Below are 12,098 nucleotides of genomic sequence, written 5' to 3' on the forward strand. Positions count from 1 at the left end.
CTCAAACCTCCTTTATGCAGATGACCTAGTCCTCATCAGCCGGTCCCCCATCGGCCTCCAACACCTTCTGGACAAAACCAATGCATTTTCCAAAACCAACTCACTAACAATCAACCTGAACAAAACAAAAGTCATGACAATGAACTACCACAAAAAACGGAAATTTGCATGGTTCCTGGACGGACAGAAGCTAGACCAGGTAGCCTCTTACAAATACCTAGGAGTCATAATAGACGGCAATGGCTCTTTCAAACATCAACTAGAGGCCATCCGTCGGAAGGGCACGACATTCCATCTATCGATAAAGCCTTTGCAGAAAGCTCTCCCTGACCGGTCACTAGGCCCTCTCCTACAGGTACTAAGAGCTCGCTTACAGCCCATGCTCACTTACGGCAGCGAATCCATGCGAGGCAAAGACGCAACGAGATTAGACAACGCCATCAGTCGAGCATACAGGGCAATATTTCACCTCCCCATCAACTCATCGCCCGCACAAATCCGTCTCGAATTTGGACTTCAGAAACAAACGGTGGAGAGAAGATGCGCATATATAAAAAGCTGGTGGAAAATCAGAGACGCCGACCGCGGATCCTTAAATGTCCACCTCTGGATCGAACTGTCCGTCAGAGATAACTCACCTGCAAGGACCTATTTAATGGAATTACTGGAGACCTTAGGATTAACAAACCTATGGGAGTCGTCAACTGACCCTGGCACCTTCAAAAAAGTGGGGGCAAAAGTCACTAAGATGGTCTCATCAATTGAGGACAAAGCCACCCTAGCCAAGAGAGCGCATGGATGGGTTGTGTTGAAAGGTTACAGCACTCTAAAACCACAAGAGTATCTAACAACGGGCCTCACACAGAAGACAAAAAACAAGTTCCTCAACATGCGCCTCGGCAACATACCTATAGCACCCCACCTTGCACCATGGAAAAGGGAAAACTCTGCAAACCAATGCCGCCTCTGTCTTTCTGGGAAAGAGGACCTCATACACATTATATGCATCTGTACAAACCTCTTGGACATAAGGCGCTCTCTGCTTCGGGCCCTATGGAACCAGAAGGGCATAACAAGCTGCAGGCAGGCTGTGATGCTTTGTTTTAATCCCGAAGAAACTCAGCTAAATTGCAGAACAACAAAATTCTTCGACACAGTGGCCAGCAGACTAAATGAAACAGCCAGAGGGTTTACTAAAAGCATTAGCCAAACAAGAACAGTGTAAACCTCCCCGGAGACCCTCGCCTCCGTAATCTGCAAGCACCATGGCCACGTAAACCCCAAAGGACCCTATTTAACCCAAACTGAGACTTTTATGATTTTAAACATTTGAGCCAGCTCCTTTCTCCTTTTTATGTTTTACAAGTAGCTATTGACCTTTTTAAATATATCTGTACGTTTTAAAATTGTGAGTTTTTATTAACTGTACAATAAACTAAATCTAAATCTAAATCTATAGGTGACCGAGGGAGGGAAAAGAGGTTTATTTGTATGGTGAGGATTGCACAACAACACCGGATCACTCATTAGTGTGTAGGAATATCCAATTGCATGGCTCATGCAACCAGGATGCGCCTAATTTAGTCTGTGTTTTGAAAGGTACACCTATGACTGCTATCATACCCACATTCACATTATTAACAAACTGTAGTTATTTACTTTTAAATAATGCAGATTGTTGTGGGATGTTAGCTGGAATTCCTTACGTCGTTACGGTCTCTGAACGTGTGGTTTGTTGTCAAAACGTAATGTTTCCTCCGCCACATGGGAAGCTGGATGTTTCCATCTGGCCGTCTATTCCGACCTTGAAAGCAAAGTTCAACATGATGAGTCGCATAAGAGCTCTTTTGTCTCAAAAAGAAGTCCCCCTCACATCTGCTCGTGAAAAATGTGTCCTTCATGTGGCAAACACCCGCACAGAGGTGCATGCTTTATTAAATACGGATTTGCCCTTGCATTTCGAGGAATTAATTCACACTATCTTTAATGCTTCCTCCACCACGGGGCTGGCTCACTTTTTTAAGGTTGTTAGTAGTGGCCTTGTGACTTCTTTTCAAACTATATTTGGTGTGTTCACAGCTTTTTTTTCATTCAATTTTTCCAGCCAAAGTCAAAAAGTCAAAAAAATTCTTATTCGGTTGCCATAATTTTTAGAAAACCATAAAAGTAAATAAAAAACAATTCATGAGATAAAACATTAAAAACATGGATAAAAAGAAAGTGGAGACAATGATACATACAATGATTGTTACAGAGCAGGGAACTTAGGGAAAACAGTTCTGATTAAAGTGCTAATGCAGCAGGAATTAAGGATGGTTTAGGCGATATTTAATACACATCTTCAAAAAACAAGCAATAGATTTAGCATAAGGTTCAGTATCTAAAAATTGAAGCGAAAGGAAGGCAGGGCAACAACATCGCAGACCCAGCAATCTCAGTAAAGGGATAATCCATCTCCTTCGTTGTCATGATTCACATACATCCGGCACCCACGACCCTCACGATGGCAGTTTACCCCCTCAGGAAACCCACCCCTGTCCCGTGCAACCAGCACTCCAGATATGTCAGGTGTAGTGTTTGTGAACGATGTTGTAACTGTTCAAGTGTTTATGCTTTTACTTCAAGGTGATCTGTATTACGTTATGGTAGGACACTCAAGGAAATGTTTATTTCTATTATAATCAAGCATTTGCAGGCGTATAATGTTTTGCCAGTTATCTTGCAGAGCTGTCAGCCATGCGAGCGCATGCAGTGAAAACGCACGCACAAGATTGGTGCGCTTGTGCGGAGCCTTCAGCTGCGCGAGCGCTTGCAGGGAAAACGCACGCACAAGATTGGTGCGCATTACGTCAGTGATCCCTGGGTGTGGCACAGCTATAAAAGGCCACACCCAAAGCCGCTCGTCGCTTTGCCTTCCATCACCGTGCAGCTCAGGATCGTCCTGAAGAACCCTTGGACCCTGCAAACGCCAGCCAACGCCCTTTGGAAGTCGAAGGTCTGGAACTGGACTTCGCATCTAGGAGAAAGAAAATACAAAAGCTAAGTGAAATCTTTCTTATTTGTTTAACTCATCAGGCGCCCAACGCAAGCAAGCGACAAGAGAATAGAAACTCGAACAATCTTACCTGGACTTGGTTTTGAGGATCTGAAGTGAGACTTTGCATAGAGACTTTCTGAAAAGGACATTCTTTTGGTACTTAGAGCTTTGAGATGTATCAAGGCTAATTTAGAAACGTAGTTAGTTTGTATGCTTTGTGCAAGTGTTGTTATAACTTTATTTGTCTAGGAAAAAAGAGTGAAGGAAGGCACAACAAGAATACAGAGAGTGAGTAAGTGGGGAATAACATAGTAGGTATTGTGGTAGAAGTGTCAGACTAAAGAAAGGAAGTAACTTATTCTTACCATTTATTTCTCTAGTGGCAAAGTGATTCTCAGACAACTCATCTCTCCTCAACTCGGTTCTACCCTGCCTCACCCTTCACGACGACAACACGGACGTGACGCCTAGACCTTAACAGTCGCAGGTAGGATAGCACTTAAATTCTAAAAAGAAATTCAAAAGAAGGAAAAGTTCGTGTTGTGTAATTGAAAAATAGGAACACAATTGAGATTACAAAAGCTCTCCTTTATTGCCTCGCAGGTCGACAATAAGGAAGCAGGTAGCGTCCACGATCCGGCCTACCTCCCTGATTTCTAAATGATTACCTCAGTGTAATAAATATAATCACTAGGAATTGCCTAGAATTTGGGGAAGTTGGTCCATAACGTCTCTGCGGAATCCACCTACAAGCGACCTACAGGTAAGGGTGCTTGTAACCTTGACAGAAGGCAAAGCCCACGACATTTATTCCGCCCAGACGTTATGGATCCTTCCGTTGCAAATTCTTTGCAAGATATGGCGAATCTGTTAACTGCTATTCAAGCTGATAACGCAGCTCTTCGTAGAGAGGTTGCTGATATTCGAAGTAATATGCAATCTGTTCCCTCTGGTCCTAGTACATGGAAATTCTCCCCAACTCAGAAGTCTGTGTTGAAACCTGCGACTTTTCAAACAGGGTTTCAAACCTTGCATTCTGATTCTGCTCCGTCTTCAACGTCAACTCAAATTCAAGTTGTAACTCCAGTACCTGTTCCCTTAGCACCTCCAGAAAGGTTTTATGGAGATAGTAATAAATTCTCCATATTCTTAAATCAATGTCACTTACATTTTATAGCAAAACCAGCAGCTTTTCCTGATGACTCCTCTAAAGTAGCCTTTGTTCTTTCGTACTTAGGAGGAGATGCAGCCTTATGGTCAGTGCCAATAGTTGACCGCGATGACCCTGTTCTTTATAATCTTCGTGCATTCAAAAATACCATGAAAAAACTGTTCGCAAAACATGTCTTTGTTCAATCAGCAGACCATGAATTGTTACAATTAAAACAGGGTTCATCGGATTTACTGCATTATATTTCTCAATTTAACAGACTAGTAATTGAAGCTCACTGGCCAGAAGAAAAAAGGGTTTCCCTTTTTTACAAAGGACTCAAAGACGATTTAAAGGATATGGTCACACAGATCTTAGATCCTCCAGATTCTATAGAAGACTTCATAGACTTAGTGGTAAAACTAAATCATCGATTGTCAGAAAGAAGAGGCGAAAGAGGAAAGTCTGAAGTAAAGGTCTTCTCTTTTAAAGAGAGAAATAACAGTGTCAGAACAGAAAGCACACCTAAGATTGATTTAGGAGAACCCATGCAGATAGGTACTATCAAGGGTCCTCTAAGTAAAGAGGAAAAAGACAAAAGGAGAAAATTAAACCAATGTTTGTATTGCGGCAAGTCAGGCCACTTTGTTAAAGAATGCCCAGTGCGCCCAAACAAGCCCAAGGGGAAGAATCCTGAGGTTGCCTTAGTACAGCAGTCGGAAAACTAATTAGCTCGGCAAATCAAGAGGTCAGATTGTCGAGTAAGGTTTCTAGTTTGGCCTCCATAACTCCGGAAATAACTTCCCAACATCTTAGTATAAAGGTCTCTTTACAGTCCCTCAAAGAAACTGGGAAATATTGGACTGTAGACGCCTTAATTGATTCAGGAGCCACAGGCAACTTTATAGACACTATGTTTTTGAAAGAATTAGATTTTAAGACTAAGTCCAAAGAACATCCAGAAGTTGTCAGGGCAGTTGATGGGAAGGAGTTATCTTCAGGTTTAATTCAATTTCACACTGAAACACTCGCCATGACTTGTTTAGGTGTCCATAAAGAAAATATAACCTTTGACATCATTGACGCTCCTCAGTTCCGCTTGATTTTGGGTATACCTTGGCTTACTAAACATAATCCCAAGATTGATTGGGTTAAAAGGACAGTGTTGTTAGATTCCAATCACTGTACATCAAACTGTTTATTGTCACAAGATTCAAAGTTACTGATTCAAGGTAGCAATTTCCCCTTGAATTCAAAAAGTGTTTTACTTTTGGAAGGAATTCCTGAGGAATATTCAGATCTTCTTGAAGTGTTTGACAAAACAAAAGCCAATACCTTACCACCTCATCGGGATTTCGATTGTCAAATAGACCTAGTGCCCGGGGCTACCTTACCGTGTAGTCGAATTTACGCACTCACTGATAAAGAAAACGAACATTTAAGAGATTATCTAGATGAATATTTGGCAAATGGATTTATTAGACATTCGAAATCTCCTGTCTCCTCTCCTCTCTTTTTTATCCCAAAGAAGGGAGGTGAGTTGAGAACTTGCATAGACTATAGAGCCCTTAACAACGTAACTGTTAAGAACAGATATCCACTTCCTTTAATTCCAACTCTCTTAGACCAACTGAAAGATGCCGTCATTTATACTAAATTGGATTTGCGAGGAGCTTATCATTTAGTCAGGGTTCGAAGTGGTGACGAATGGAAAACAGCTTTTCGTACCAAATTTGGTCTGTATGAGTATCAGGTTATGCCATTCGGACTCTGCAACGCTCCCGCAGCGTTCCAATTTTTTATAAATGAGGTTTTAAGAGAATTTCTAGATATCTGTTGTATTGTATATATAGATGATATACTCATTTACCACAGAACATGTACAACAAGTGAGAGCGATTCTTCGAAGACTTCTTGACAACTCCTTGTATGTAAAGCTTGAGAAAAGTACATTCCATACTTCTAGAGTTGAATTCCTAGGATATGTTTTAAGTCCTGAAGGAATAGAAATGGATCCGAAGAAAATCCAAGCCGTTCTAGACTGGAGTAGCCCTTCTTCAGTGAAGCAAGTACAGAGTTTTTTGGGGTTCGCTAATTTTTATAGACGTTTTATCTGCAATTTTTCTCATGTGATAACCCCAATCACTAGGCTTCTGAGGAAAGGTGTAAAGTTTGATTGGAATAGTGATGCAGAGGAAGCTTTTCAAAATCTCAAAAGACAGTTTACTACTGCTCCTGTATTAATGCATCCGGATCCTTCTAAACCCTTTATTGTGGAAGCTGATGCTTCACAGTTTGCCATCGGAGGAATTCTATCCCAAAGACACAAAGAAACAGGTCAGATGCACCCCATTGCATATTATTCACGAAAACTAACCCCTACAGAATTAAACTACGCTATCGCTGACAAGGAGTTGTTAGCCATAAAAGCAGTCTTCGAAGAATGGCGTCATTACTTGTTAGGAGCTAGACATCCTGTAACGATCTATACTGATCACAGAAATCTGCAGTTTCTGCGCTCTGTGAAAGCACTCTCTGCTAGGCAATTACGTTGGACATTATTCTTTAATGATTACAACTTTGTCATAACTTATCGACCTGGAAAAGAGAACCTAAAAGCGGATGCTTTATCACGCTTGGGAATGTCAGAAGAAAAAGAAGGTTTTTCTGAAAAAATCCAACCTGTTCTACCAGACAATTGTTTTAAGATAGGAGTGGTTCTTTCTAATGTTATGCTAGATATAAAGGAAAAGATTCAGGAAAAAACCTCACAAGATTGGTATGATTTATATCCTCTGTTACAGTTAAGAGAAGGATTTTTATATATGAATGAACAGATTTTTGTACCCACGCCTGAATTACAAAACAAAATAATACAGTTACATCATGACACACTTTTGTCAGCACACCCCGGAATCATCAAAACCAGTCAGTTGATTAAAAGAAAGTTCTGGTGGTCTTCCTTATTAAATGATGTTAGATCTTATATTGAGACTTGTGTGATTTGTGCACAAAATAAAACACAACATCAAGCACCTAGTGGTCAATTGCTTCCTCTCCCGATTTCCCCTCAACCTTGGCACACAGTATCTCTGGATTTTATAGTAGAATTTCCAAAAACCAAGGAAGGCTTTAACACCATTTTGACTGTAGTTGATCATTTCTCTCGTATGGCGCATTTCATCCCATTGAAGAAAATTCCTTCTGCTAAAGAATTAACTCAAATCTTTTCCAAAGAAATAATCCGACTACATGGTATTCCTTCGGTAATAATTTCTGATAGGGGTCCACAATTTGTTTCACATTTTTGGCAACATTTGGGTGAAGCCTTGGGTATGGATATTCGCACTTCCTCAGGTTATCATCCCCAAACCGATGGATTAACAGAAAGAACCAATCAAACCATAGAGCAATTTTTAAGATGCGCCTTGGTAGAAGAAGAGAAGGAATGGTCAGATATCTTATGGGTGTTAGAATTTGCATTCAATAACATGGACAATTCTTCCACCACTCTTTCACCCTTTTTCTGCACTTATGGTTTCCACCCTAAAAATATTCCAGAAAACATTTTGGTTTCATCAGTTATACCCTCTTTGGAAGACCACCTTAAGAAATTAACTCATGTACAAGACTTGGCTCAGTATCATTTAGCTCAAGCAAAAGAAAGTCAAAAGGAATATTCGGACTTGCGCAGAAAACCATCACCTAAATACTCCATTGGAGATAAGGTATGGTTATCTACAAAGAACTTACAAATAAAAATCTGTAAAAAGTTTCGTCCAAAATTCATAGGACCATTTGAAGTAGAGAAAGTAATCAATCCGGTCAGTGTTAAATTAAAATTGCCTTCCAAATATAAATTCCATTCCGTTTTCCATGTGTCTTTGATTAAACCTTGTGACCCTAAGACTAGATTCAGGAAAAATCCAGAACCCTTACTTATTGACGGTACCCCAGAATTTGAAGTCCAGAAAGTTGTAGATTCAAAAAGAATTCGAGGAAAACTATTTTATCTTATCCAGTGGAAGGGATATGGTCCAGAAGAGCGGACTTGGGAACCGCTTTCCAATTTACAGAATTCCCCTCGATTACTGAGAAGTTTTCATCTTCATAACCCGAACAAACCAAAACCTGTTCCACACGTTTTGGGAGGGCTCTTGAGAGGGGAGTACTGTCATGATTCACATACATCCGGCACCCACGACCCTCACGATGGCAGTTTACCCCCTCAGGAAACCCACCCCTGTCCCGTGCAACCAGCACTCCAGATATGTCAGGTGTAGTGTTTGTGAACGATGTTGTAACTGTTCAAGTGTTTATGCTTTTACTTCAAGGTGATCTGTATTACGTTATGGTAGGACACTCAAGGAAATGTTTATTTCTATTATAATCAAGCATTTGCAGGCGTATAATGTTTTGCCAGTTATCTTGCAGAGCTGTCAGCCATGCGAGCGCATGCAGTGAAAACGCACGCACAAGATTGGTGCGCTTGTGCGGAGCCTTCAGCTGCGCGAGCGCTTGCAGGGAAAACGCACGCACAAGATTGGTGCGCATTACGTCAGTGATCCCTGGGTGTGGCACAGCTATAAAAGGCCACACCCAAAGCCGCTCGTCGCTTTGCCTTCCATCACCGTGCAGCTCAGGATCGTCCTGAAGAACCCTTGGACCCTGCAAACGCCAGCCAACGCCCTTTGGAAGTCGAAGGTCTGGAACTGGACTTCGCATCTAGGAGAAAGAAAATACAAAAGCTAAGTGAAATCTTTCTTATTTGTTTAACTCATCAGGCGCCCAACGCAAGCAAGCGACAAGAGAATAGAAACTCGAACAATCTTACCTGGACTTGGTTTTGAGGATCTGAAGTGAGACTTTGCATAGAGACTTTCTGAAAAGGACATTCTTTTGGTACTTAGAGCTTTGAGATGTATCAAGGCTAATTTAGAAACGTAGTTAGTTTGTATGCTTTGTGCAAGTGTTGTTATAACTTTATTTGTCTAGGAAAAAAGAGTGAAGGAAGGCACAACAAGAATACAGAGAGTGAGTAAGTGGGGAATAACATAGTAGGTATTGTGGTAGAAGTGTCAGACTAAAGAAAGGAAGTAACTTATTCTTACCATTTATTTCTCTAGTGGCAAAGTGATTCTCAGACAACTCATCTCTCCTCAACTCGGTTCTACCCTGCCTCACCCTTCACGACGACAACACGGACGTGACGCCTAGACCTTAACAGTCGCAGGTAGGATAGCACTTAAATTCTAAAAAGAAATTCAAAAGAAGGAAAAGTTCGTGTTGTGTAATTGAAAAATAGGAACACAATTGAGATTACAAAAGCTCTCCTTTATTGCCTCGCAGGTCGACAATAAGGAAGCAGGTAGCGTCCACGATCCGGCCTACCTCCCTGATTTCTAAATGATTACCTCAGTGTAATAAATATAATCACTAGGAATTGCCTAGAATTTGGGGAAGTTGGTCCATAACGTCTCTGCGGAATCCACCTACAAGCGACCTACAGGTAAGGGTGCTTGTAACCTTGACATTCGTGGAAATACATAGTATCTACAAAATAAAACTATATGCATTGAAGATTGTACTGAGATTCCATCACACGGACACACTGAGAGGTTCTTCGACCAATCATTCTGTTTTGGAAAAGTTATTAAGCGGTGATAAATGTTAAATCGGAACCGGGTCAATAAATATTTTTCATGCAAATTCAAGTTGTACAATAAATATGGTTGCACCCCAGGGGTGAACTGGATGGTTAAAATATGCTGGACGGAACTTTTACTAATTTCTTGGGTTAGTCGTAGCTCTCGAAGGTGGGATAAACACACAGATTTTAAGTTTTTCCTCGTAATTTCTGAAATAGTAAGTGGATGGATAAAATAAGATACTAGATTTTAATCTTTCAGAACATTTCTCACATAGACCAACCAGGTAATCTTGTTCCAATTTTCCAGCCTAAGGCAGTCTGTGATAAGGCAGCGTGTCAGTTTGCAGTGTTCCGATGTCCAAACACGTTGCCATAGGAGGATTGGGTGGATTCTAATAATATCTGTTACATAATCCATGCCCAATTCAATGTGGCAATCATATGTCGGAGAACTCTGCGGGACTGCCAACAGGTATCTCAAAAAGCCATTCTCAACCTTCTGTAGGGGATCCACAGTAACGTGGCCCCATACCCCAGCACCGTATATTGCTACGCTGAGGCATTTCGCTTGGTATATTTTGATCATCTCTTGGGGAGGCCGCATCCCTAACTTTTGGGCGAACGCTACCAAAGCAGTAGTAGCTCGGAGAAATAATAGTTTCCTTGCAGTAATAGGCTGTATCGAGCAAGACTTATTATCAATTAAAATTCCCAAATATGGAGAAGAGTTGGTACAATCCAATTTGGTGTTATCAATATAAATGGCTTTCGACTTTTTTGAGCTATTGCCTGCATGCATTACAAAGGTTTTCCTAATGTTAACTGTAAGATCTAAGCTTGCCATAAAATTACGATATATATCTAGAAGATACTGTAAATGAAGAGGTGTTCTAGCCATAATCACAGCAGTGTACGCATAGAGTAATGCGGGTATTGGACAATGATCAATTGTAGGCAGGTCCTTACTCCCTTCCAATATTGCAAGTTCTAAACCATTAGTATAGAGATTAAAAAGGAAGGGAGCCAGGACACAGCCCTGTCTAACCCCCTTCGCCACAACAAACGGTTCGTCGAGTTCCCCTCCATGGCCGTACCTAACTCTGACTGAAGCCTCAGAGTAGAGTTCGTGTAAAAAGACAACCAGCGGGGGGTCTACACCCATTTTCAATAGTATCGACCACAATTTCGTATGAGAAACGCAGTCGAACGCCGCGGTCAAATATACGTAGGGCAAATGTAAATGTCCAATCTTTGCACCAACGTATTTTCCCATTAACAGGGAGAGATTTAGGGCTTGCTCCACAGTTCCCAGTCCCTCTTGGAACCCATACTGTAAAACGGAAATTATGTGGTTATCTTTGGCCCAGTCCTGCAATCGTTTGAGAACTATTCGGCCTGCCACCTTACTAAGGGAATCCAAGAGGGAAATGGGCCTGTAACAAGCTGGATTATTTCAGTGTCCCTTTTTAAATATGGGGAGCAAAATTGAGGTAGACCACGATTTAACTAGGCCTATCGTAGTTGCGGCTTTAAGAACCCGGGTGAGGATTGGGGACCGTAGATCCAAATTATGCTTAAAGATATCCACCAGAACCCCGTCGGTTACTGATTCGGTATTTTACAGAATCGGTAATTTTACCGATTCGGTAAATTTACCGATTGTGCAAAAGATTGGCCCCTACATCTCAATCACCAAATACCGGTCGGTAACGGCCAAATTTGGCCGTTACCAACCGGTATTTGGTGACCTACATCAGGCCCTATGTCTTGAAGAAGTTCCCTCAATTGATTCCTCGACCGAGAGAATCTGTTTGTCCAGTACTCCCACCGCCCCAGTTAAATAATTCAATAGGGTTCGTTGAGAATTTGTAATAGTCCCATTGCCCTTAGATGGTTTAGGGCTCATTTGCTTCCTCTTTCCCATATTAGCGGTCAGAAATTAGCTCCAACTATTAAAACTATTAATACTAAGTTCCAGGAAGCACAAATTGCAATGGGGAAACAAATATACAAAATAGAGAATGGAACAAAGAAAAAAGTTAGAGACAGGTGGTAAGATCCGCTTTACTCTGAATAGTCCTGGATGTGTCCTAGATGAGTCCCAGAACTCCTCACCTCACGCGAGACTGCGCAGCCTTCCGGATAGTATAACCTGGGCTGCACGCAGTCTGCTAAACCAGCAGGAGCAGGCCAGGAGGCCAAGGTAGAAAAGGAAAGCAATGGCCAAAGATTCACCCTGGCAAAGATAAAAACAAGTCAAC

The sequence above is a fragment of the Lissotriton helveticus genome, chromosome 2_1, assembly GCF_964261635.1.
Source record: "Lissotriton helveticus chromosome 2_1, aLisHel1.1, whole genome shotgun sequence".
In the NCBI taxonomy this organism is placed as follows: Eukaryota; Metazoa; Chordata; class Amphibia; order Caudata; family Salamandridae; genus Lissotriton; species Lissotriton helveticus.